The 23,320-nt window shown below is 36.0% G+C and overlaps 1 protein-coding gene across 1 annotated transcript in view; it reads right to left on the bottom strand.

Annotated features, from left to right (window-relative positions):
- LOC105223167 (uncharacterized) overlaps positions 1 to 4,056 on the bottom strand; it is a 32,708-nt gene extending 28,652 nt beyond the window's left edge. The window contains exon 1 of the mRNA XM_049456328.1: positions 3,911 to 4,056. The gene's annotated coding sequence lies outside the window, so the exon portion shown is untranslated. The remainder of the gene's footprint in view (positions 1 to 3,910) is intronic.
- Between the last annotated feature and the right edge of the window lie 19,264 nt (positions 4,057 to 23,320).

Below are 23,320 nucleotides of genomic sequence, written 5' to 3'. Positions count from 1 at the left end.
AAATATATATGTACATATAAAATCATAAAAATTGAAAAAATAAAAAACAATAATTATGCCCAAAAAAAGTAAAAATTAAAAAATATAAATAAAAAAATAAAAAAAAACTAAAAAAGAAATAAAAAATTATGAAAAATAAAAACTGGAGACATTAAAAAAAATAATAAAAGTAAACACAAAAAAAATATAAAAATTAAAATTAAAAAAATATACAATTAAATATTTATTTATAAAAATAGTAAAAATTTAAAAATGATAAAAAAAATAAATTTAAAATTTAAAAAAAATAAATAAAAAAAACTATTAAAAAAAATTAAAATAAAAATATAAATAAAATTATATTTAAAAATAAAAAAAATTAAAAGATAATTAATTAAAAAAGTGTTAAAAAATTATAAATAAAAAAATATTAAAAAAATAAAAATTGGAAAAAAAAATATTTATTTATAAAATAGTAAAAATTAATTATTATTTTTTATTTTTTAATTTAAAATATTTTTTTAAATTTAAAATATGAAATAAAAAAAATTAAAAATTAGAAAAATATAAAAAAACATTTATTTATAAAAATAATAAAAATTAAAAATAATTAACTAAAAAAGAGTTCAAAAAATATATAAATAAAAAAGTAAATTAAAATTTAAAAAATAAAAAATAATTTTTTTTTTTCAGTTGCAAAATATTTGTACAATATGCATTGCCAATATTGCTTGCGGCTCTTATCAAGTATTTTATTTCCCTTCATTCAAGGTCGTTGCACTGCAAGGACTTTTACTTTAGCGCTGCTTTGCGCATTTTACTTGTACTTTTGCGTATTTGCTTATCTTCGTTGATATTTATTTTTAAAATCGTTACGATTCACGTGAAAACGTCTCGTTTTATTGCCATTTGTTGTTGTTGTTAATTGCTTTTTAACTTATTTTCTTAAGAGAAGTATATTGACATAAAAATCAAGAGGTAAATATTGACAAACAATGAATTTTATTACGATTGAGTAGCAGAAACGGTTTCCAGTAGCTCTTAAAAGCATACAGGGCGGACCAAAAACATTTTGTTTGTTATTTATTGAGTTTTAAAAATTTTGATTACGCATATTGGCTAATGTTCTAAAAAAGAGTTCTTGTATGGGAAGCCAATAGAAGAGAAGGTTGCTTAGAATTAGAATACATAAACAGTGTCTTGGATGCCGTTTGATTCCTTAATACATGTTTTAGATTCCTCAGTTGTTCATCTTCTTCCGGAAGATACGGAGGAAAAGCAGACATATCATTGGTATTAAAAAATTCATTAAAAATCTTTCATATACTATATAGTAGATTTAACATTTCATTGTTATTAATCTTTTTATAGGTATCAATAAATAAGTCACATACGAAAACGATATTTTTGGAGTCAATGCCGTTGAAAGCTACATAGACCTCATGAGATACATAATTCCACATTTTTGTTCATATTTTGGTCGCTTACAGCATGGACAATAGTAAATAATTACTAAACGGTTTAACCTCCTCTTGTTTAGAGTAATCGCAGGATGAGGAAGGAGGAGAGGAAGTATTATGATATAAGTATGAGTTCAAGGGAAGTCCAGAAAGTGAAATACTATCACATACTACCTGAACCAATTCTGCTCGGATTCGTCCATTTAAACTGCGCTCCGAAGCTCACGCGATATTTTTTTTGGCGCTCGTGTGAAATTTGATATCCATTCGTCAATGGCTATTTGCTTGGCTGGCGATTTTTACCATGAAAATAAATTGAAATTGTGCATAACCGCGTAAGCGGTATCTACGCCATTAAAGAAGAAGAATAATGAACTCCGGTTACGGAATTGTTGACAATGTTGCTGAAGTGTTTTGGAGAGCCTACTCTATCATAAAAAAAGTACTCGAGGCGCACTATCCAAAAATCTAGCGAATGGCACTCCAAAAATAAGCCGAAACCAAAAAATCTGAAATTCGCTGAAGACATTGAAGACCATCCAAGTCGAGATTTATATCAAGAGTATGGAAAACTGGATAACTCATGCTTTTATTGGCTGAAAAGGGTCGTTAATATTGATTTGTTGGATCCATTTGTAGTATACTAAGTTTGCCAGTTTATGTTATAAAGACACCCAAAAGGAATCCTCAGTTTATGAGATGTCGATCTGAAATTTTCAACACCTTTTTTGACCAAAAAACTGGTCATTTGCTCAATATAGTACATATATACCTTTATATATGTTATGTCGACTGACCGATTAAAATCAAAATAAAGATATTTTTAAACCCCTTTAAGCTATAGAAAAGGCACCTGTGAAGGGGAGCTTCGGTGCTGCCTAATATATATTTTAACATCGTACTATGTCAGATAATGTCCTCAAAATCATAGAGGCCATAGATGTAGGGGCTGCCCGAGTAGCTACATGTATGCATACTGGCCACACCACAAAAGAGTTTTGGGAAACCTGAGTGTTGATGAGATTGCCAAAAGTGCTATCCGTCTCGCTACTGAATAAGTACAGGAAACACGTAAGTTGCTAAAAAGGGTACACAATGAAGTTTCCGAAAGGGTTGACAAAAGGATCGGGGTGAGATAGAATGCCTTAAGGTCATATGCAAGAGCTGTGAAGAAAAACACGCAGGCTTTCTACTCACACGATTTCTAAAAGACTGCAGAAAGATTGTTGGCCAAATAACAGGTCACAACTTACTGGCATCACACCAACTATGCTGGAACAACTTAGAAAGAACTCGTCTTAGATATCTAGAATTTTTGCAGTAAATATTAAAATTGGATATTAAGCTTTCTTAGAGCTCGCAAGCAGTGTTGACGTCCTGATCTTTATTAAACTAACATCATCTGGTATTACAATAGCCAGTGGATCTACCATACATACATATGTATGGCGTCGCAGTCGGTGAGTATAATCTAACCTAACCAAAACGGTTGGTGTCTTTATTCATGAAATCAATTATGGATTTCCAGATCTGGTGTAATTACACAAGTTTTCGTAGTAACTTTCGCTTTCTTTCGGGTATAGCCTATAAAAGACACTTGTACTTTGTTGAGTAATATTTCCAGTATGGATATGCACACCACTAGAGACCATAAATGCCAAACTGATAATGGAAACATTTACCTAGTTGGTTGAAAAAACACTTTCTTCGATACGTGCGCATTCCTTATAAGAAAATCGGAATAGAAAATGCTTTTTCGTTAAATGCATGTAGAAACCACAACGACGAAAATGGCCCACAACGAGGCAAGTAAATGAAGTGACGAAAGAATACAAATTAGATAAATTGCTAAAAAAAAGAGTGTTGCCACTGAGTAAATGGAAATTAGTGAGTAATATACAATTATGTTAACACATAAACAGTATTAATTTTATTTAAAAAAAAAACATAATAAAAAAAAAATTAATTTTTTTAAATAATGTATTAAAAAAGTAAAAATTTAATTTTAATTAATTATATTAATTATGCAAAAGTGTGTGACGAAAAACATAATAAAAATTCAATTAAAAGTAATAATAAAATATTTAATTTTTTACAGCAATAAGAATTAATTTTTATTAATTAATTTAATTAAATTTTTTAATTAACTAATCAATTAATAAATAATTAATTAGTTAAAATAAATAATTTAATTAATTAGTTAATTAAATAATTAAATAATTAAAATAATTAATTCATTAATAAAAATTAAATTTTTTTATTCCTTAATTTAATTAAATTTAATATTTTAAATTATTTTTAATTAAAAAATCGTTAATTAATAAAAATTAATTTTATTTTTTAAAAAAAATTTATTTTTAAAAATTTATTTTTTTATTAAATTGATTTTTCGTCACACACTTGTGCATACTTACCATATAAAACATAAATAAATAAAAATTGTTTACACATAAGTAAATATGATTACTCACCTTAACCTTCAATTCGTCACTTATCCAGACAATATTATTTATTTTTCGCCAATACGTTCGTTTATATGTATAAATATGTATATATTTATATTATATTCAAAAATTTTTTATATGGTATGATGTATATATATAATTCTGTATATATTTTTATTTAACACTTCCTTTGTTTTAATTGTACAAAAGTTCAGCTGAAAGCATTCACAAGCAAAATAAAGGAAGAGCATGAGAGTAAGCGAGAGCGGCCCACAAGTATTTTTCAAATAGTCAATGAAGTATTTAGAATGCCATAAAATAATTTTTTCCTCGACAAATAATGCAAAATAATGTTAGGTCGCACACACGCGCACACATACAGACACATGCAACAATTCAAGCGCATGCGCGTACATACACCCATACGCACTTCAATGTGGCTTCAAAGCAACGAAACGTTGCCAATGCAAAACGGCGAAGTTGCTTGGTATTCCGTGCAGGAAAAACCGCGTCGACGCGTCCCACTGAAATCGATGATGCACTGCGCATGCTTTTGACTTTGAAAACACGCATGCTTATGAGCGCGCATGTTTGTGTGCTCGTTAGAGCGCGAGACGGTTGGGTGGCTACAAAGGCGCCCAGCGCAATGTGCTTTTATGCATGTGTAGGTGAGTGTGTGTGTTCTTATGTGTCGTCGTTTATAAGGTTTTTGACTCGTTGTAAGCAAATAATTGTTGCATTAATGCGTATCAAACCGACAAATCTAAGACGCATCACAATTTTGATTGCTGTAAACTCATAAACATGTTAATTGTTTTTTAAATATTCGATGCATCGATTAACCGAGTGCATTTTAAGTTAAACGATTTTGGGTTTTTTTCTCGGACGTATTCGATTCAGCACTTCTAAAAATTTTCCACGTGAAAGTGACCACAAGCTTATAAAGTGGTATTCAATATAAGAAAGTTTGCGGTTATACACTGAACGCCCTTTTCATACAGGGAACCATTTCTCTTTAATTATGCCTGTTTTTTTTTATTCTTATACCAGTTGTTAGTTCGATTCCACAAGCTTCAAAGTTTGGTATATTAAAAATATGCTTTAAGTTATATGAATTTTCTTTACTCAAGTTACTATGCTTTGTGAAATAAGTCCTTAAATAGTATATTCATCACGTTTTAATAATATTCGGTCAGACTTATTAAGCACTTACATGAACTGATAAACTGAAAATATTATCAATGCCTGTACTCAGTTTTTGTTAGAAAATATAGTGATTGTCGGGGATTAAGGATTGAGGGTCGTTGTTTCAAAAGTTCATCTCAGTGTAATTAGAGGAGAAAAGAAATTATTCTAAAGCCAATCGGATCTTTCTGACTCAGCTGAGTTTCCCAACAAAGTTTGATAAATATTGGGAGATAGCTTCAGAGACCACTTGCAGTCTTCCAACTGCTTACGGTATAATATAAATCTCGGTTCGCGGTTTTTTCAACAGGCTACATCAAGTTCGAATACAGAATATTCGTATGACACTTATGACTGCCATTTAGATACATATGGCGGTATTACGGTCTACCTTCACTACATTCAATCGGGACATGTTCTAGTTTTACTAATTAAAGGTCGAATCTAGAAAGATTTGGCGTCGAAATTTCAGATCGATATCTTAAATACTGATATACTTCGCGTATATATAGACAGGCGGACGGACAGATGGACATGAGGCAGTGAAACGTAGCCGAGGAAGCTACAGACATTTCAGAACGCTGCACTCCCGACTACAACAGAATGCCTTTTGATGTCCAGTTAAGCAACATAATGAACTCCTCTCCAGTCAATTTCTGCTGGGTAGGTTTCGCAGAAATCATCCCTGCGGTCACCTGTCTGGTGCGGAACCGCCTCCTAGGAGCATCAAGAAGTCCTTCTTCAACTACGTCGACGACATAAAACAATTCGCCGACCAGACTTAGTACGCAATAAACTTCAGAAATGCACTGACCGCCATTCACAGTGGAGCCATCAACACTTTCACCGACTCTTTCTCAGCGAATGGCGTACTTGAAGTCAAACTACCAGCCAATGCAGACGAACAGGTCCAGGTGCCGCGAGAATCGACGGTGAGCATTGCGTATCTTCGTTCGGAATACTACAGATTAAATCTTAAATTACTTATCTAGAATCGACCTTGACATATAAAATACATATACATATGTATGTATAGCAGGCAACGAGTCCCCGCATGACACTAACCACCTTTTCGTATGCTCTGCTAATACGACATAAAAATAGAAAATTCAAATGAAGTTCAAAAGTCAGGTCCTCGTGAAGCTAGTAAGCGTGCTTATTTGGTGTAAAAAGTTGTGAAGCTTTTGATTTCGATGCAGGTTTTACTGAAAAAATGTCGGCTGAGGGACTAAGTATTGAAGATTCGGGTAAAAGGAGGATCGGTAGGTACAATTTAAAAGAATAATTAAATAAAGATCACAAAAATGAAAGAGCTTTTGATTTAAAAACGGATTTATCTCATAAACCACCCTTCTAATTCACCTGATTTATCACTATGTTACTATTTTCTATTTGCAAAACTTAAGACCAACATGAAAGCTGTATTTCATGATGATATCTCAACAATTCAAGCAGTATGAACAGAGAACGTATATGATAAAGAGTAACACTAAAAATGCTCAATTCTGCTATTTTCGAGTCGTTTACTGTATAACTGTGGTGAAACATGCTTATAATTTTTTGTGTTTGTAAATGGCTCATCTCGGATGAATACCCCTGCGAAAAATTACGTTCTTTGTATCGTGAACCTTCCCTATGACATACTAAGTTTTTTGGTAGGAATTGTAATGAAGAATATTTGATAAACAAAACAGCTAGGCACGAGCTGGTTGATCATTGCAAGCATCATATTGAGTCTAATAGACCCTTTTTGAGTACTTTAAAGAAGAAGAAGAAAAATCTGAAAAAGTTCTCTTATTTTTGGGACACACTGTAAATTTCACGGTGGAAGAACGCTCGGAAATTTGTTCTTGGGTTCGGCCACAGGAGCTCCGTAGAAACAGCATGCTCCTCATGTCACAACCTCACAGTAGACACGAATATTAGTTCAGCTGTAATATTTCTTTATTCAAGGTCACTTATAAACACGACTTGAAATAATATATTCGATGAGAATTCAGCAACTTGGTTAATATATTTTAGCGTATTTTTCCAGACAGCTAAGAGAACTAATTTATTGTTTGATACTTTGAAATACATAGTTTTAACACCATATATTTTTTGTAGTTTTTTTTCCTTGTTACTTAGTAAAGTTTTTGTGTTTCTCTCTTTTCTAATTTGATTTTAAATATTTTTCATAAATTTGAGACGTTGCACTGTGAATATTTTTAGCACTTAAATTTTTATTAATTGTTAATTGTCGTTTAGGGAGTTTCAAAATCCTTCAGGCGCACTCAAATTAAATCAAGTTCAGTCATTAACACCACACTACCAGAGTAAAAGTAACACACCCACTTTACTTTACTTTATTTTTAGCCAGCGTACAACAAATGCGTGCGAAAATATTTTAAGAACATTAATTTCCGCGCAAACCGTGCTTCACGCTTGCGCAATCACCGAGTTCTGCGCGCTGCTTGGCGAAATCGTCGCCTTGTCGTTGACTTTAACGGCGGCAATGCGTTCGCATTCTAATCGGCATGTCTGCGATACAAGAGCCACCAGAGCCACAAGTAACAAAAAAAGCATAAGAAACAAAGAAAACACAGCAACAACAGCACGAGTGAACAACAAACCGCCAACCCACGAGCTTACATCGCAGCGATCTGTCACAGTGCGCGACGCTCCGAGCGTTTCGATTTCAAGTTCACACTTTGATTTGCTTTATTCGCGCCTTAACCCACACAACCGCTTACAGATGTACGCAGATATTGCTTACTCTTCTTCTTCTTGTTCTTCCGTGCGTGGTTTGGCTTCGCTTGTCAGCCTGTCGTTCCGGTATTCAATTTGCGACCGATGCATGCACAACGCTCGAGTGTTTTCGCCCAACTGATCGGGAGGAGTTGCACACACAGTGTGAAGCGGACTTGACAAACGACGCTTTTGAGGAGTCCGATGTGTCGCCGCCAGTGCGCTCCCACTCTTTTGTTGGCGCGCTCCTTTGTTGTTGGTCATTTTGATTGTTTGCATATTATTATTATTTCTGTTGTTCGCAAACCAAGGAATCAAAGCTCTCATTTGACTTTGTTATTTTTTGATGCGTTTACATATCTTTTGAAATTGGCGCTAACGTCTTCGGCGTCGGCGCATCGCAAACTGGACAGGCTACACGCCGCTTGCGCATGTCGGTCGGGCGGTCTTCGGTGTGGCATTACGCATGCGCGGTACGTGCGGCCTGTTGACGCGTTACGTGTAAAATCAATTTATTGTGTGGCCAATGGGTCCAAAAGGGAGTTTCTAAGTATGACAATTGTTTGTACGTAGGTTGCTTCTTATATTTCAGGTTACGAGAATAAAAATTACTTTTAATCATCGAAAATCCTTGTATCGTTTTTCAAAATATCCTCCGTCAAGGTCTATATATTTTTACATGCGTTTGAAACAATTGTCAAAGCACTTTCGTCAATCCGATTCAGGTATCTCAAAAACATGGCTTTAGAACGCATCAACCGCCTCTTCAGGTCTCGAAAAACATTGACCCATTAGTTTATTCCTTACTAAGGGAAATAAAAAGAAGTCAGTCGGTGCCAAGTCTGCACTATACAGTGAATGACTCGTCAAATCGATGTTTTGAGTGCAGTTGCTTCCGTTGATGTGTGAGAGTTTGCATTGTCTTCATCTGTCTTCGGCGATTGGTTTTCCTGATTTCTTGAAAGACAACTCGAAAACAATTGATTGTATACAACAAAGAATTTACTGTTCTGTGTTGTTTCGGTAGTATAGTAGAGAAATGTCTAGTTGTTTCAAAGAAACAGGCACCCATTGCTTTGAAACGCTTCATTCGCGGACAACTTTTGTTGGATTCGGCTCATTTTGAAACAGCCATTCAGTCGACTGTTTTTTACGTTCGTGCTCACAAGCGTAAATCTACCATTCAGCACCTGTCATGATGAAATAGAAGTGTTTCAAAGAAAGACAAGAGCGTTTTTAATCTAAGTATACTTGTCTCTATATCACGATAGGTCCCATGATGATCTTGCTCTATTAGGTTGCGCCCAGCATCCATAGTTTCTGGAACCAAAACTGATTCCAAGCAACTTTCACGAAAATTCGTCTTGGAGTGATCTACGACCTCGATTGAATTCATTATATCATCGATAAATACTGGTCCTTGATGGAGCTTCATCATCAAAATTTGAATTATGTTCATCAATGCACTCTTGATGAGTTAAACCACGTCGAAAGTTGTGAAAAATAATCGCAGAGAAAATGTTCGCTACCACTTTTTACTCGAGAAGATTATTTTAACTTACTGTAAACAACACAAATCGTGCTAGTAAGGTAAACTTTCTGAGTATACATAAGACCAAAAATATCAAACTTTGCGCTTTAGTTGTGAGTTTCCAGATTGCAACACTTGCCAAATCCCGAAATATAAAAGGCAACCTACGTAGTTTCATAAGGGCACTATAGTTGGCTTGTTATAGCAAGCTTTGTTGTTATTAATCTTGTGGCAGTTTCTAGCTTACTAAGTGGATTTTCTAGTTAAATGAAGCTCTAGCTCCTAGCTTACCTAGAAGACTGAAGAAACTAACGAGAAGCTTTAAAAAGGTTATTGTCGATAGATCTGCAGTATTAATACTCCAAAAGCTCTTTAAATGGTTACATGAGTTTTTTCGGGTAAAAACCAGATTTTTTCAACAATTATTTTCTCATACTATAATGAAATATTTTAGTATATTTTTTATGGTTAAAAACATACAACAACGTCTCGTGTTTTACGTGGGATCCTACCTGCGAAGGTTTAAATCCACGGTGCTCAGAAGCACAACGGATCAATACAATGCGTTGATCAGCGCCCTGAAAACTGGGACAGGTTTCCAGTACCAATCGGCGTGTGGCATGGACACACTAACCACCTTGGTAGGGCTCGAGGTCCATCTAAAACCTCTGCCGTACTTTGGGTCCGGCACCCGGTTGCAATGCAACTCCACATTTGAACTGTCGAAGTCAGTTCTACCCGCGATTTGGGTTTTAACCACAGCCACCACGAATCTCCACAAAGGGCCAAACCCAATGAGCAGATTGGAGTTTTACCTCCAAGGGCATTACTGCTCCCCGTGGTACCAGGTTTAAGTCTCTGGTAAGACCTCATAACCGAAGTTACTGCCAGTTGAGTCTCCACACAACTCTGGACTGGCGGCCAGGATCTTAGTCGCCTCTTACGACAGGCATGCCTTACCACGGGTATATTCGGTTCCCCCCCTGCACCAAGGTTACAAACATACAGTATGAACAAAGAAATTCCGAATTCTGACGGCGAAGGGCGCCGTCGCCCACGGCGCAACGTCTTGGGGGCGACAAAACGATCTTCGCTGGTTTTTAATACACAGAAAAATACTTCAAAAATTTTTTTTACAAAATTTATTATAAAAGGTAAAGAGTTGTACACTCACAGGGTAATAATATGAATAACAATGAAAAATATTAATTTTTACTCGAATACTCTTCTGTCTTTGAATTTGTCTTATATCTTTTGGCTTATATCTTTGTTAAAAATAGTGATAGAACTTAAAGATGCTCCTTTCTAGCTTTGATCGCTGCAAAATCACATATCATATCATTGTAATTTAAAGTTGAAGCAGTTTCACATTCTATTGAGAGAATCGCAAGATTGGACACTCTACTCTGACTCAAGGTCGATCTCAAATAAGATTTGATAAATGGGTTTTTTCTATGGCTTTTAATAAGATGTCATTAAATTTAAATTTACTATCAATTTCCTCAAAAACCATATTGTGAGAATTTTGGAACTTCAGAATTTGCGTGGCTTCTAGTTCCTAAAATGTATATACTTAATATCGAAGATATTTTGTAAAAATTCACTTTTGTTCGAACCACCTCATAAAACTTGTAGGTAGGTAGATAAAGGGGGGCGCCCGAAGCATCTTCCATTTCTACCTTAAATGTACTCACCAGTTGATTGCAAACTCTTCACAAACTTTACAATAAACTAAAGGTTGATTCTTTCTTGCCTTATGAGTTTACCTGACAATTATATACTAATATACTACTATTTAATCAAGAATTCTTTGAGTTGCAGGTAGCAATTATTGTAGTTCCAGCTTTCTATTTCCAGTGATTAACGCGCAAAAGCTTACTTTACTCTGAGCGTGGGACGTCGGGATGTGTATAGTATTGAGACGTTTGCTAAGCTAATTAGATTGAAGTTTGACTAAGCTTTCTTTATAAAAATCTCGAATAAGTATAACCACGGGCACTAAGAAGCCTACAGCATGTACTCTGAGCATATATATCAACTGATACTTTACTTAATCTTCTAATATTAGAATTATACCATATAACTAAACCCGTAAAGAAAATGCACGAAACAATTTACTATATAATGGGTTGTCAAAAAAGTCTTGCGGTATGTTTATTGAATTTTTTTTATTGAAATTGAAATGAATTTTTGATGACTCATGCCCACCTATTTACCGATGCTACGGCTGCTACTATGCCGGTCTCTTTCGACCAATTCAGCGATTTTATCGCAATTTTCGACGACAGGCTTCCGGAGCGTGGCGCATCTTCGACCACCTCTACACCAGAAGGAAAACGTTGGCGACTTGAGATGCATTTTTGCCTTTATCGTAGTAGTACTGTAAAATATGCCGTATTATCTCTTTATTTTGCTCCACTTTGCGACGCTATAACTCACGAACGACTTAAAAGAAACGACAATCAACACGTGTTAGCGCGTGAAATGAGCTTTCCAAAAACGTATAGCATGACCCGATGCGATGAATAAAACTAGAACTACGCGTTTTCAGCGCCAACTAGCGAAAATACCGCAAGACTTTTTTGACAACCAATATCTGTTCGCCAATTTTTGTTTCATAATACAATTTTAAGCGATAATATAAGTTTAGCTTCATTGTCAATGTAATATTAATAGACATAAATATGTCACTATTCAAGTGCGCATCACGCCTTGAGTCAACGCATGTCAGCTGTCAAATCACAGCTGATATGACATTTCAAAAGTCAAAGCAGACAATGCCAAAATGTCCACACATTTAACAGTTGGCAACAAACATACATACATAATTAAGCTAATTGGATATGTAACGAATCGGTGTATATATGTATATTGACGTATATTACGGTGGTTCATAAAAAGCAAATGCACTATTTTTATAGCTTCATAATCGAAATCACTTAAATTACAAAAAATTGTTTAATGGTATATAACAAATACTACTTTTTTCTGGATTTTGAGCCAAACCAATATTTTTAGAGTGATGTATGTATAGTTCACAGCATTCAAAAAATATTATTTTACCCTAAATATAATAATTAAGTTTGCCTCGCTCAGAAATTGTCGTAGAACCTTTGGTATAATATATATACATTGCACATACGGGGTTTTCCAATAGGGATGATATGATTTCTAAGTGTCGTTTCGGATTTTTTAAATATTTCTGTATATCTATATTATTTCTCATTGTATTCAGTAATGTTTACAATTTCATCATGGAAACTTAATCGGTAGAACAACTTTTATAATCGCTGTTCGTCGAATTCTTGAAAATTTCGATCGTACATTTTCCTGATATAGTGGTCAAATGTCAATAAAGCAAAGAACTGCTTGAAGTAATTAAAATATTGCTGCCGTTCTGGTAAATGTTGCTGAAGACCGCAATTTGTCGATTCAAAACGTTCTAGAATTAGAACTGCCTTAAACCACAACCTAGCGGATTTTAAGAAAGTTTTTGGCCTGGCAATTGTATAAAATGATTGCCAATCATGAACCGAAGCCAACAAACGTCGTGAATTTGCTGATTTTGGCTTGTAACAACTGGAAACTGATAACGATTTTTTTAAGAAAATCATCTTCTCTTATGAAGCTCACTTTCATATGAGTGGTGTGGTAACTAAACAAAACTGTCGATTCTGGTGCGAAAGAAATCTACAAGTTTTTTATGAGCAACCATTGCATTCATCTGAATAAACAGTTTGGTATGGTTTTTAGTCTGGTGGAATTCCTGTCAATTGTGAACTGTATAGATCGATGATAACCAACTTTTTATGACCACAATTGATATAAGTTGATCTTAACAACATCGGGTTCCAACAAGACGGCACTATGTCCCACACAGCACGTGCAACAACCAAATTATTGTAGGAAAAGTTGTGAGATTCAATTATTTCAAGAAATTGTGACATTGAATGGCAACCAAAAAGTTGTGATTTAATACCTTTAGACTACTTTTAGTGAGGTTATTTGAAGTTATTGCTCTTTAGAAATAAACCAGACTCTCCTCAAGCTTTAGCAGTTCTTATTGAACGTGCTATTCAAGACATATGACTCGATTTAGTGGAAAAAGTACACAAAACTGGGATTCATCGAATACTTTCCCGTAAAAGAAGTGGTGGAGGCCACTTGAATAATGTCTGAATTATCAATTACACTTCATATTAATAAAAAAAATACTTGAATTTTCGTAGCAATTCGTCTATTTTTTTTTCTGAAAGAAATCAATTCAACTAGCAATAACATTTTTGGCACATTTAAGTACCACCCGAATGCAAACACAATGGAATTTGCACGCTTACTTTGTTCTATGAAGACAATGCGTGCGGAAGAAAGCAAAAAGAAGAAAGAAGAACACGTTAAGTGACTGTTAATGAAGCCATGCGTGGTTACCCTTTGCCGGGTTAAACAGTTTTGTCATCCGCACTCAACGGTCCGTTATTGGTAGCATGCGTACGACAAGGCGATAAACCGAAGTGACAGCTCGCTGCGAAATGACAAATGTTGGCTGTGACGTTCCAATCATTTCTATTAGGCTCATTAAATGGCGACTGGGCCACATGCACACATACATAAATACAAGTGTGGGTTTGTTGCTAATTTCCGTTAATTTGAGTCGTGCCGCTGCCCAACGCCAGAACTGGCGGAACTCGACTCAGCTTGTTTTGGTTGACAATCGTGCTTCGTTGGTGATTTATTTGTGCTCGGAAGATAAGAATTTTAATTATTTGTAACAGACGGACGCGAGCGAGCAGCTGGTGGCCACTTATGTAGTTTGTATTTGTTTATGTTTTTGCTTTTGTTGCATAAGTGGATTAGGGTGCGCGCGTGCTTGTGACCCAAGCGCTTGTATAGATTTTGCAAATAAGCTTCGTGACCGGAGGATTAGCTAAAAGCTGATTAAATGCATAGGAAATAGAAGTGGTCCTCCAATTTGGAAATATTCCGTGGGCATATAGCCACATGTATGTATATGTGGGTACGTGTGAACTTGCGAAAGTACAAAAGTCCGTGCTTCTAAGGCCTTTTGCGTCAATTAGGGTCGTTGAACTAATATTTGTTTACATACATTTATGGTAAATCACAAATTATTTTTCAAGAAGGCACAAATTGCTCTAATTGTTATTGGGCTTATTGAGATTATGGTAATTAAAAAGGAGGCTCAAAAAGAGCTTATTGTTATGGCATTATATATTAGTTGCAACAAGTCCAAAGAATAAAAGTATTTCAGTAATAATTTTAAGTTTTTAAAAGATATTTGGTCATTAAGACGCACACCTCGTGTGAAAATCAAATAATTTTGAACTATTATTTTCATATTTCGATTTTTACCTTTAAAATTAATACAACATACTAAAATTTTTGATCAAAATCTCAGAATTTGAGCAATTACTCGGAGGTAAACGATCCGTCCAATATTACATTTCTGTATATTGTTGCATGTTCTGTTTGTATTCTATATAATGACCTATCAGTTTTTTGATTTGATCAAAATTTGAATTTTGGAAAGCCAAAAACGATAAAAGTTTTGTACAGAATTATACCTTTTATTGTAAACGCCGTCATTTAGTCAATTTTTAATTTTTTTTCACTGTGGTTCAATATACGGATAGTATTTTATGCGTCTTCTGCATCAGAGGAGGATCTCTTTTTTAGCACTGGCGGAAATCGCGTGTAATTCGAAATATAACTAATTTTTTTCTTCAAAAATCTTTTTTGTGATTTTTGTTTTTCAAAAATCTGATATGTGATGAACAATTAATTATTGTTTTTTTCTAAATACCGAAAATCCACTATAGGTGTGCTTTTGAAAAAGCCGAAAAATTTATATTACCAAGCAAAGACAACTTAATATAATGAAGGGGGTCTCGTAAAATTTAAACACAAACATAAAGTTTTCCATACAAGCACTTGATTCCGATCTTTCAGTTCATATGGCAGCTTTTGATAGTAGACCGAAATCGGCGGTTGTGACAAATGAGTTGAGGGTGAGGAGCATTATTGAGAGTTAAGCGTCATGTGATACAGATGTGTACTCTGTTTTTCTGGTTGTCGTTATGTACTATCAGCCTCTTCTACTTCATGTGGGGTTGATTTTAATCAAAAATTGTGAATATGTGGAAAAGAAGGTAGTCTCGTCCTACTTAAAGCATAGGAAGAGGGAAAATATAATGTCTACGATAATATAACATAGAGAAGAGATTAAGTCAATTCTGATGACCCACTGTTTGCCTCAATCTTCATTAGGTTTTGTAGTGCGATTTTAGAGAGAGGTTAATGCTATAGGATTTTTACAACTTTAGAAGATCTTGTATTTTGTTCTTTTATTTCATTGTAATATCTGTGTTTCAGTGGGAGCGCGGGTTGATCGAATACCGATGATAGGCAATGCCATTTTTATTAGTCAGACCTTTTGCCACAAAAGCCCTCTAAAGAATTGCAGGCTTCGGGAAACCACGAATATTTTTTATTTGTTCTAAGTATTTCAGTATCTTAAAAGCTTCATATGGTTTTATAAGGGGTTATAATTGTTTTCCTTTTCGACGCCACTATGTCCAACTTGGAACTGCTTATTATGCCGATAATTATCAATTAAGACATATGGTACTTCAGATCATCTTTTCTTATAAATCAAGGCCACATACCTTGGTTTGAAAATACTTAAACTCTGAGGTAATTAAAAAGCATTTCTCTACCTGTTTATTCTGCCGGTCGACGGGCTAATGTCTAAAACTTTTACGAACCAACCATGGAAGATACATATATATAATGATATACAGTTAATTATAAAAATAGAAAAAACTCTAAGTAAGATCGAAGTATGGAGTTGAGAACTTTTCGAAAAAAGGACGTGGCGCCACCTCCTAATAGGTTTCATATCTTACAAACCCTTTAATCTATTTCGACCAAACTTGCCAATAGTAAGTCTATCCAGTTCTTCCTCATTCGGCATCAAAATGGATAAGTATCAAAATCCGTGAGTTCCAAGAAGATCCTATGTTTTCAAGGCAAATTTTTTTCAGCGATGTGGTTCATTTCTGGCTCAATGGGTATGTATGTATGTATACAAGCAAAATTGGCGCAATTGGAATGAAGAGAAACCTGAAGAGATTCAGCAGCTGCCATTTCATACAGAAAAAAACAAACGGTTTGGTGTGGTTTGTACTATTTCTTCAAAAATGATACCAGTGAGAACGTAACCGTAAATGGCGACCGTTATCGTGCCATGATGACCGACTTTTGGTTTCAACAAGACAACGCCACTTCCCACACATCGCATCAATCAATGGATTTATTGAGAGAACACTTCGGTGAGCAGATAATTTCACGTTTTGGGCCGGTCGATTGACCATCAAGATCGTGTGGTATCACACCGTCAGACTTATTTTTGTGGTGATACATATGTATGTAAAGTCTAAAGTCTATGCGGACAATGCTGCTACGATTTTGGCCTTGGAGCACAACATCTCGCGTACCATTCGCCCGATAGCCGTCGAAACGTTCGGACGAGTCAGCAGATAGACCATTTGAGATAATAAATGGTAATATATATTCTCAATTAAATCTGAAGTTTTGTGGTCTCTTTAAAAAAGTAGGAAACCTCAAAATAGATCACCTTTTATTATTAAATTCGGAAGAGTTGCAAGAGTATGAAAGTTCGTTTTCAAAAAAAACTTAGCCCTTATCTTTATATATATAAATCTTCTGACCGTTTGTTTGCATTTGAACTGTTCCTAAACGGATGAACCGATTTTGAAGAAATTTTGTGTGTATGTTCAAGGAGATTCGAGAATGGTTTAGATTTACAATTTGGTCCACTGGAAAATGTTTTTTTACATTAATTTTTCATTAGTAATTAATTGCTAATTTGAAATGTTTGACCGATGGATGGCGCTCCATCGCAGTATTCAATATTAAAACCTTAAATTGGCGTCAACGTGCATTAAACAAAACGATGCCAAAGTAAAGGCGACATCTGTAGATCAAGTTTTCATATTGTGTACAGAGTTGTTCGTTCTTAAGTAATAAATTGGGTCATTCAATACATCTGTGGGTAGCTATAACATTTTCTTCATACCTGCTAACTATTGGAGGGGGTATCTTGACAGGCAATTTACAATTGCAAAAGGTCTGGCATAAAAAGATAGTGGCATAACTGAAGTGTTGATAAAAAGGTCTATTAAAATTTGAGATATACAGAAATCTTTTCGAAGCATTGCACAGAGCAATGCAATATTTAAACGGGAACGCTGAACACATATATGCGTACAATTTCAAACTGATCCTTCCAGAAAAATTATAAAACTGCTAAATATTAGGAATGGTAGAATATAACTGCAAACAAATACACAATGCAATGAATTAAAACTGGCTCATTTATCATTCGATGAATAATATACCACGGACATCCCAAAAGACTGATGCCATAACCTTGCCAGCCGATTTTTTTGTCTTTCCACGCTTGAGAACCGTTTCTTAATACATATGCAGTCCACTAGGCTGACAGTCGATTGGACTCGATTGATTTCACTGATGCACAGCCCAAATCCAATAGTATTTTTACCCCAAAAACCAATTCTTTCTTAACGAACGAAATGCTTTTTGATTAATTTTTGTTGCTTCACCAAAAATGCGATTATTTCTTAAATAATATTTATAATCTAACTAATAGAAACCATATAGATGGTATTAGTAGTACTACCTATGTAACAGCCACAGTAAAGCTTGGGCGGGTCCTGTAGTAGATTTATATTTTGATTGTCTAGAACAGTTGGTTTTTGTTTTACATTGTCTAAGTAACCTTTGACTTCAAATTCATTATCAGATAGGTAGAAATTTAAACATATTCTTCGATCTTCATATTCTATATATTTTCAGATACGTCCATTGTTAGTCCTCCCATACTCATTAATTCATGCGATATTAAACACAATACTTATTACTTGAATTTTACCACACACAGAATTATGCCCTTAAACCGTTATTATTATCATACAAAGATACATTTTAATAGCCAGCGAAAGTTATGACATCATTTAACTATTTAAGAGCACATTAACTGCTTTAATTACGGGCCGTTGACATTTAATTTCCCCCTTTGTTTGTGCAGAATGCCATAACCGACATTTGCCTTCAGTTTGCAAGCCGCGAAAAAAGAAACATAACAACACTCGCAACGCGAATTTACGCTTTTCCCAGCGATTTAATTGCAAATGTAGCAGAGCTGTAAGGGCGACAAGTGCAAATGCCTGAGTGTATGTGTTGGTGTTTGTGTAAGTGTGTGTGTGTGCTTGAGAGCGCATGCCAACATGCATCGGCAAGGATCATCAACGTCAACTTTGTGTGCGCGCTGCTGAAATGAATGACAACAGCGAATGAAAAATTGCAACAGAAATCGCATAAAGGATGACAAATGACGAAAGGAAGCGGAGCACACACACAGCGAAACAAAAACAAGAAAGGCAACGAGCGCAATCTCATCAAGCAGAGCAAATCGCACGGTTGGTGGTTAGCCAGATTTTGTTGCAGCAAGCAAGCATATCCGGTTGACATATATAGATGGGATGATGAGTATGTATGTATATGTGATTGGAAGGGTGTGAGTGTGTGCGACTGTCATAAAGCATTCGAAATTATTGCTGTTGCTACAAGCTCTGCGAATGATAATCAGCTTTGCCTGTCACACCAAACTGCACACGCTCCCACGCATCCACACATAGACGCTGGCACAAATGCACTCACACTAATGCAAATTTTCACCAGTGGCAGCGTTATGGCTGAATGAATTGGCGAAGTTGCATAATTTTAGGCGCTGTGGCAGCAGAGCAATTTTTGTGGGCGATCATATGCAACTTGCAAGTGGCAGCAACTTTCTGCAGCAACAATAACAACAACAAAAGTAGTCGGAATCACTGCGACGGGCATGATGATGACAACCGCAGCAGTGAAGGCGATTGTTCTGAACACGAGAGCACCGAAAGCACCAAATTGCACACAGTTGCCATTGTGGCAATAATATATCATTCGACTGTAGCGCATGCAACACGCCGGGTGGCACAATGCACTGGACATTAAACGAATTTCGCTGCGCGTCACTGCACAGTCATGCTGCCACGCACACTGCGGCACATGCAGATGTATAAATGTAAGCGCTGTTGTTGCTACTGTTGTTATATCTGTTATTTTTTTCGTCATCCTTCCGCCTTCCGCCTTCCTGAATTGCCACTATTCATGTCGCTATCGTTCTGTAATGCCACTAAAGCTGTAACTGTAACGCTGTTGTTGTTACATCACTGTTGCTTTGTTGTTGTTACTGCTGCTTTGTTGTCGCTGTTATTTGTGCTTCCTGCTTTGGCAGCTCAACCAGCGTCACAACGCCACCGTGGCCACATACAAATGAGCTTAGCTTTCACACTCGCCGCACTCGCGGAAGGATCTGCTTGAGTGGCGCGGGTGTGGCAAGCAAGTGTTGGCGGCCATGGCCTACTTATGAATAATAATTTTAGGTTAAATGTGCGGTGCTACATACATCCCCACCACACATGTAAATAGCCAACTCATAAGCACATAAATGAAATTCGTTTAGCGGTTGGGTTGGCGCATTTGCTTTCAATTGTGGCACTGTGTCACTGGTAAGCTCTGCGTTGTCTCTTGGTTGCAAGTTATTATGCGCCAACTTCCTTTCAAATATATGTATGTATATGTGTTGTATATTCATCAGACTTGTGATTGCATATGTGTTTGTATAAACGTCGCTAACTCGAGATTATATTTTCGTGGTTATGAAAGTTGTCATTTGAGGTGTTTAAGCAACTCGGAGTTTAATTTGTATTAAAAAGTGTGTTTTTATGTTAAACACCGAGTTTAACGAGGCGTTTACAAAATATCATACCAACTTGAGTTTAGTAATATACAATGGTATGTGCACATTGTATCACTCGAGAGTTGAAATGTGAAATTGGGAGATATGAATAATAAATAAAAAAAATAGATCTTCCCAAATTTCGCGATTCCTAATGAATTCTCGCTACGAGTTTAGTGAAATTTTTACAATGGCTTGGTTTTGAAGAGTTTATTTCGTCAAGAGCTCAAGTACGATCATGACGTATCTCTTATTTTCATTTTATTGCAAAAAATATGTACCGTTATTTATGGTATTCTTTATAACTACTTCGTCCTAATGTTATTTAGTATCCTTGTGCCGACGAAATAATCTTTGTACTAGGAGGTTAGAGGAGAGTACATCAATTTGAAAATGGAAGAGCAAATGGGTCTGGTGGTGAACGAGAGCAAAACGAAATATCTCCTATCAGCTAAAAAATAGTCGTCGAACTCACAACTAAACACCCACGTGACTATTGACAACGTCCGGTGTGTTTTACGTGGGTACCTGCTGACGACAGCCTTACTCCACGCCGCTCAAAAGTACAGCGGATCAAATCAATGCGTTGATCAGCGCCTTGAGAATGCTAAGCATTTTCAGTACCAATTGGCAGTGTGGAATGGATACACTAACCACCTTGGTCGTATTCGAGGCCTATCTAAAACCTCTGCCGTGCTTTGGGTCCGGCACCCGGTTGCAATGCAACTCCACATTCAACTGACAAAGTCAGTTCTTCCCGCATTTGGGTTTTAACCACAACCACCACGATACTCCCCGAGGGGCCAGTCCGCATGAGCAGGTTGGAGTTACCTCCAAGGGCTCCTGCTCCCCGTGGTACCAGAATTAAGTCTCCGGTCAGACCTCGTAGCCGAAACTACTACCAGTTGAGCTTCCATACGGCTCTGGACTGGTGGCCAGGGGTTGGACCCCATACATACATCACGTACACACACCAATCACACAAAAACTAACCCTAATTCCCAGCTAACCACCTTCGCCGCTTAAATAATTCACGCGCAAATGACCCTAACTGTTCGGTATTCCGACTAGTGGAGATCACACCACTAACATCTAATCGTCCATCAGTCCAGCTAATCCCCATACCACCCAGATCCCTAATGTCCGAGTACATCGGGCACTCCGCAATTAAATGCGACCAGTTTTCTGAAACCGTCCCACAAAAACACCCCGACGTATCCGATAGGTGCCTCTGATGCAAAAATGTATTCAGAAGCCCATGCCCCGTCAGCAGAAAACCCAGACTCAGACAAAATCTGAAGCCTGGGTTATCCTCAACGAACCCAACGCTCTTGCCACCTACACCTGACCCTATCATCTAGAAGCCTCTTGCTCCCTAGATATCCCTCCCTCTCCATATCATCGTCGGAAATCCAATCGTTCCGCAGCAATGACACACTCAAACCCCTTCTTAACCTGAATGGTGACTATTGACAGTCATAACTTTGAATTCGTAGATAATTTCGTCAATCTTGGAACCAGTATTAACACCAACAACAATGTCAGCTTCAAAATTCAACGCAGAATAACTCTTGCCAGAGGTGTTGCTTCGGACTGAATACGAAAGACAAAAAAAAGATCAAACTCAAGTCACTCCCGTCCCGTCCTACTATATGGTGCAGAGGGATGAAAAATGACAACATCTGATGAGTCAACGTTACGAGTTTTCGAAAGAAAGGTTCTGAAGCGGTGCATACGCCAATGAAAAAGAAGAAGATCTTCACATGATGTAAAAAAGTTAATGGATAAGGAGGAAATTTTTTTTATGAAATTGCATTAATAACTAGACGAAGTTATAGTAGAGGGAAAAAACTATTGATAATCAAAAAAAATTGGGTCAATTAGAAGATCAACCACGATTTTTACGAAAAGTGACATTATTCCACAAAAAAGTTCCATTAAATTTTTGTGTGGAATCAAAATTCTGGTGCTGAAACGTTCAGGATTGGAAAAGGCCTTCGGTGATAATTGTTTGTCGCGAGAAAGTGTTTTTAATCGGTACAAATTATTCAAAGAGGGTCGAAAATGCGTTTACGATGAACCACGGAAGCCATCAATATCATCAGATGATCAATACGTCAATAAAATAAAGGAATTGGTGCTTGAGAATCGACAGTTAACAGTCAGAGATCTTACTGGCATCGTTGGAATATCGGAAGGATCAGTGAAAACCATTATTTGGGCCTAAGACAAGTGAAAGCACGATTGCGTCCAAAATGAATAAGTTTTCTTGAGCCTCATGCTAACGTCTGCAGAAACAACGCTTTCCGATTACCAGGATGTCATGAAAAGTATTATTACTGGCGATAGTCTTGGGTCTATGCTGACGACTCGGAAACAGACGATCAATCGATCGAATATCGTGGCAAAGAGGAACCGAAGCCGAAACACCCACGCAAAAGCAGGTCAAATATTAAGGTTATGTTGACATTTTTCTTTGACTATCGAGGTGTGATGCACTCCGAACTCTTTCCGACCGACCAAACTGTTAACAAGGAATATTATTTCAGTGTTATGCATCGTTTGTGCAAAGTTATTCGAAAGAAAGAAAGGAATTATGGACCGATACCTTTTGATTTTTTCATAATTATGAACAAATTCTTAGTATATTTTGCTAATAGTTGTAAATGTACATAATATTCATTCATATTTTGTTTAAGGGTTCACAAATTTATATTAATAATCGAAATGAAATGAATGAAATATATTTTTATTGTATAACAACTGTGATCAATGGGCAGACAGCGGTATTGTTCATACTTCAGTATCATTAACATATAATGTAACATATTCCAATCTTCCGGCGAGAAATTCACACAGCATTATTGTTGCTTTCTTTGTTATTGTATTTATTGTTTTTGTTTCATAAATTAGTTATAAAAGAAAAAGAAATGAATAACAAATGTGAATGAACTTGTTGACTTTTAAATTTGATTGGCTTCTGCGTTGTTTACAACTGTGACTTGGCTAAGCGTGAACATCGCGGCTGAATGACACAACAAGCCAATAAGTGAACGAGTTCAAAAGAGGGTGCGCAAAAGCGTGCAAAGCAAATTAT

The sequence above is a fragment of the Bactrocera dorsalis genome, chromosome 4, assembly GCF_023373825.1.
Source record: "Bactrocera dorsalis isolate Fly_Bdor chromosome 4, ASM2337382v1, whole genome shotgun sequence".
In the NCBI taxonomy this organism is placed as follows: Eukaryota; Metazoa; Arthropoda; class Insecta; order Diptera; family Tephritidae; genus Bactrocera; species Bactrocera dorsalis.
The sequence above is the reverse complement of the archived record's forward strand: the minus strand, read 5'-3'. Positions and strand labels throughout refer to the sequence as shown.